Below are 5,000 nucleotides of genomic sequence, written 5' to 3' on the forward strand. Positions count from 1 at the left end.
TTTTATAAAATCAGAAACGGTGGTGGTGGTGGTGGTGGTGGTGGTGGTATTGGTGGTGGTGGTGGTATTGGTGGTGGTGGTGGTGGTGGTCGTGGTGGTGGTGGCGGTGGTATTGGTGGTGGTGGTGGTGGTGGTCGTGGTGGTGGCGGCGGCGGCGGCGGCGCCGGCGGCGGTGGTGGTGGTGGATGCGGTGGTGGTGGATGCGGTGGTGGTGGTGGATGCGGTGGTGGTGGTGGTGGTGGTCGTGGTGGTGGTGGTCGTGGTGGTGGTCGTGGTGGTGGTCGTGGTCGTGGCGGTGGTCGTGGCGGTGGTGGTGGTGGTGGTGGTGGTGGTGGTGGTGGTGGTGGTGCTGGTGCTCTTGGTCACGGTGTTCACTCCCCATCAACTCTCATTCACCATTCCACCCGGCCGTCCGTCTGTCAGTCGGCACGTCCCGAGTGTCGCGACCGTCGCTCTGTACATATGTGAGGTGTCGACGAGCCAAACGTATGAGCGTAGTCGACCCTCCACGGAGGTTTTGTAGTAGTATTCGTGTGTTACTATAACGCATAAATACACACAACACACCCATACCACACATAATATTGTGGTGTTGTACAGTGTCGGTCGACGGGCGCGCGCGTGCGGTTGGTTATGTTTGTTGTGGGGGTTTGTTGTGGGGCTCTCTCGCTCTTCTTGTGATTAGTAGTCACAGTTTTGCGTAGAGTGTCTCGCGTCTCTCCCCATTACGGGCATCAACGCCGCACGATTTGCGTTGTTCGTATATCAACTTTGATACATTGTTATATCGATGTTTGTTCAGCGACCGTTCTAATACCAGTGTGCGCGGCCACCCTTTGCGGGGCGACACGTTCCTTTAAAATTGGCCACGATCTCTCCAACACCGAGCGTTGATTTGTATACACAACATGTTCACGCTCATGTTAAACGAGAGATTATGAGAGTGTGTTGTGTGCGTTTTGCGACCGTTGTCGCTGCGCACGCATCAAAGATCTCGTCAGAGAACGTTCAGTACTGCGACCGAGCACCGGCACACACCGCCACCGCTTTCGTCTTCGTTCTAACCGACGACGGCGTCTGCGCGTGCGTTGTGCGGCGCGCGCGTCGTGTGTAATATCGGAGCGGCGATAGTTTGCGCGCGAACCGACATGCATTCATTCATTCATTCATTTGTTTGTTTGTTTGTTTGTGTGTTATCGCTCGTCGCGTAAGCTTTCAAAGTTCAAAATTTATTATAATTTTATTTTTTAAAAGTCATCGCGACGCGTCTCTCGACGCCCGCGTTCGACGTTTAACAAAATAAATAAAACAACGCGAGAGTTAGCGATGTTGTTATTGTTAGCTCCCTGGTTGATCCTGCCAGTAGTTATATGCTTGTCTCAAAGATTAAGCCATGCATGTCTCAGTGCAAGCCGTATTAAGGCGATACCGCGAATGGCTCAATATATCAGTTTTGGTTCCTTAGATCTTACTCAGTTACTTGGATAACTGTGGTAATTCTAGAGCTAATACATGCAATCAGAACTCTGACCAGTGATGGGATGAGTGCTTTTATTAGATCAAAACCAATCGACGGAGGGCTTCGCGTCCGAAGTCGTTAATTTTGATGAATCTGGATAACTTTTGCCGATCGCATGGTCAAGTACCGGCGACGCATCTTTCAAATGTCTGCCTTATCAACTTTCGATGGTAGTTTCTGCGACTACCATGGTTGTCACGGGTAACGGGGAATCAGGGTTCGATTCCGGAGAGGGAGCCTGAGAAACGGCTACCACATCCAAGGAAGGCAGCAGGCGCGCAAATTACCCACTCCCGGCACGGGGAGGTAGTGACGAAAAATAACGATACGGGACTCTTTCGAGGCCTCGTAATCGGAATGAGTACACTTTAAATATTTTAACGAGGAACAATTGGAGGGCAAGTCTGGTGCCAGCAGCCGCGGTAATTCCAGCTCCAATAGCGTATACTAAAATTGTTGCGGTTAAAAAGCTCGTAGTTGCATTTGTGCGCCGCGCTGTCGGTGCACCGCATCCGCGGTGATACTGACACGTCTGCGGAGCATATCGTCGGTGAGCCGGCGGTAAAACGCCGGTTCAATATCAAAATCCTATCGCGGTTCTCTTCGGTGAGTGTCGAGATGGGCCGACAATTTTACTTTGAACAAATTAGAGTGCTCAAAGCGGGCTCAAAATGCCGCTTGAATATTTCGTGCATGGAATAATAGAATATGATCTCGGTTCTATTTTGTTGGTTTTCAGAACTCCGAGGTAATGATTAATAGGGATAACTGGGGGCATTCGTATTGCGACGTTAGAGGTGAAATTCTTGGATCGTCGCAAGACGAACATCAGCGAAAGCATTTGCCAAAGGTGTTTTCATCAATCAAGAACGAAAGTTAGAGGTTCGAAGGCGATTAGATACCGCCCTAGTTCTAACCGTAAATATGTCGTCTAGCGATCCGCCGACGTTAATACAATGGCTCGGCGGGCAGCTTCCGGGAAACCAAAGATTTTGGACTCCGGGGGGAGTATGGTTGCAAAGCTGAAACTTAAAGGAATTGACGGAAGGGCACCACCAGGAGTGGAGCCTGCGGCTTAATTTGACTCAACACGGGAAATCTCACCAGGCCCGGACACCGGAAGGATTGACAGATTAACAGCTCTTTCTTGATTCGGTGGGTGGTGGTGCATGGCCGTTCTTAGTTGGTGGAGCGATTTGTCTGGTTAATTCCGGTAACGAACGAGACTCTAGCCTGCTAAATAGGCGTCGTCATTTAGGTGTGCGCGATTTCGGTCGCGCAACTCACTGGCGACGTATTAAAATTCTTCTTAGAGGGACCGGCGTCTTCGAGCCGCACGAGATTGAGCAATAACAGGTCTGTGATGCCCTTAGATGTCCTGGGCCGCACGCGCGCTACACTGAAGGAATCAGCATGTTCTCCCTGGCCTAGAGGCCCGGGCAACCCGTTGAAACTCCTTCGTGCTGGGGATTGGGGTTTGCAATTATCCCCCATAAACGAGGAATTCCTAGTAAGCGCGAGTCATAAGCTCGCGTTGATTACGTCCCTGCCCTTTGTACACACCGCCCGTCGCTACTACCGATTGAATGATTTAGTGAGGTCTTCGGACCGACACGCGGTGGCTTCACGGCCGTCGGCGTTGCTGGGAAGTTGACCAAACTTGATCATTTAGAGGAAGTAAAAGTCGTAACAAGGTTTCCGTAGGGGAACCTGCGGAAGGATCATTAACGTGTTTGTGTGTTGTCGAAATACATCACACATAACAAAGATATATGATTATACAAAAAAAAGGCGATGAGAGCGAAAGCGCCCGCGCAACATTTTCGACGAAAAGACAACAAATCGAGAGCGCACGACGGTGCATCGCGTCGCCACAGAGCGGAACAGTGTCGCCGGCGCGCGCGCGCGCGCGCGCTCCCTGCAAACTTGCTGGAACGTGTGCACGTGTGCGTGCGGGGTGGTCGGCTCGGCGAGCCGGCGGTGGAACGCGATCGACGCAGACCGGTGAGAATCCGCGCCGCGAGTCGATCGCACCGCTGCTGACAGGCTCGCCGCTATACGAGTCCACACCACCATAGGCGTATACTTTTCGCTAGTCGGCGACGAGATGATGTCGTGTGTCGTCCTCGTCGATACTGCGGGGGCGGTCGTTCTCCGCTAAACTATATAATGCGGTCGGACGGGGGACGGACGGACGTCGCGCCGCGGCGGCAGTCGAGAGCTCTACGTTTGCCCGTATTGCGAACGACTCCGCGCCGCGACAGATGTCCGTGTCCCTGTCTGTAGTGTGTCCGTGATCGCGCCGGCATCGTCTCCTCCGCACACTCGTGCGTGGTGGGCGTGGCCCGGCGCCGATCGTCGGTAGATCACAAACAAACAAACAAATTGAACATCCATAATCTCTACGCACGTCGTCTCCGACGAGTCCACGTGCGGCGAGTGTGGTTGTTGATGATGTCGACGTAGTCGACAATGTTCGTGACACGTTTCAAACATTTTTAAACATGTTATTTTTGCGTTGGTCTTTACTGATCGCGCAAAATAAACAAACCACTACCCTGAACGGTGGATCACTTGGCTCGCGGGTCGATGAAGAACGCAGTTAACTGCGCGTCATAGTGTGAACTGCAGGACACATTTGAACATCGACATTTCGAACGCACATTGCGGTCCGTGGGGTTACATCCAGGACCACTCCTGTCTGAGGGCCGGCTGCATAAAAACAAATGCCACACTGTACGCTGACCGCGTACAAATGGCGGTTCCGTCGAGTGCGAGCGCACAGCTCGCTATCGCGGTCCGTTCAAATATGCGACCAGCCAATGTCGTGCGCCGCGCCGCCTCCCCGGTGGCCGGCGCCGACTCGCTTCGCAACACACTTGTGCGAACGGCAATGCGAGTACACCTCTCATTGCCGACGGAGGAGGCGCGACCCGTTCTCTCCTGTACCCTTCGAGATAAAAATCAGAGGGTCCACGGGAGTTGAACTAGTGCCGCGCCGAATCCGGTGTGCGCGCACGCGAGATAGAGATGTCTCCGTGCGTTCACGCTCGCGCGTCTCGCGTATAGCGCGAGTATAGTGGGTAGCGTACGCTCAGTAGGCGGACTCGACGTCCGAAGTGCGCGTCGACGCCGACGCTCGTCGGGGGAGGAGGGTGGCGGAAGTGTGAGATACGGCGGCGGATCGTCGCTGTGATCGAACGCGTCCAACGCCCGCCCCGCGAGATCGGCGCCTTCGCGCCGACGGATATCGCGTCTGCCTCGTTTTTTTATCGTTGGCCTCAGATCAGGGAGGATCACCCGCCGAATTTAAGCATATTAGTAAGCGGAGGAAAAGAAACTAACCAGGATTTCCTTAGTAGCGGCGAGCGAACAGGAAATAGCCCAGCACTGAATCCCGCGGTTGTAACGATCGCGGGAGATGTGGTGTTCGGGAGGTCCCGCTTTCTCGTCGTCGCCACTCCTGTCCAAGTTCGTCTTG

At 53.6% G+C, this 5,000-nt stretch overlaps 3 non-coding genes across 3 annotated transcripts in view; all 3 read left to right on the top strand.

Annotated features, from left to right (window-relative positions):
- The first annotated feature begins 1,343 nt into the window (after positions 1-1,343).
- On the top strand, positions 1,344-3,246 carry LOC146534978 (small subunit ribosomal RNA). The gene has a single exon (XR_014878495.1). It is a non-coding gene; the product is annotated as a small subunit ribosomal RNA (ribosomal RNA).
- An 827-nt stretch (positions 3,247-4,073) lies between these two features.
- LOC146534979 (5.8S ribosomal RNA) lies at positions 4,074-4,230 on the top strand. The gene has a single exon (XR_014878480.1). It is a non-coding gene; the product is annotated as a 5.8S ribosomal RNA (ribosomal RNA).
- Positions 4,231-4,795: 565 nt separating this feature from the next.
- LOC146534980 (large subunit ribosomal RNA) overlaps positions 4,796-5,000 on the top strand; it is a 4,026-nt gene continuing 3,821 nt past the window's right edge. The window contains exon 1 of the ribosomal RNA XR_014878507.1: positions 4,796-5,000. This exon is cut by the window's right edge and continues 3,821 nt beyond it. This is a non-coding gene — a ribosomal RNA (large subunit ribosomal RNA).

This window comes from Heliconius melpomene, chromosome 11 (genome assembly GCF_056956725.1).
Source record: "Heliconius melpomene rosina isolate 202511_hmr_F chromosome 11, ASM5695672v1, whole genome shotgun sequence".
NCBI classification, from domain to species: Eukaryota; Metazoa; Arthropoda; class Insecta; order Lepidoptera; family Nymphalidae; genus Heliconius; species Heliconius melpomene.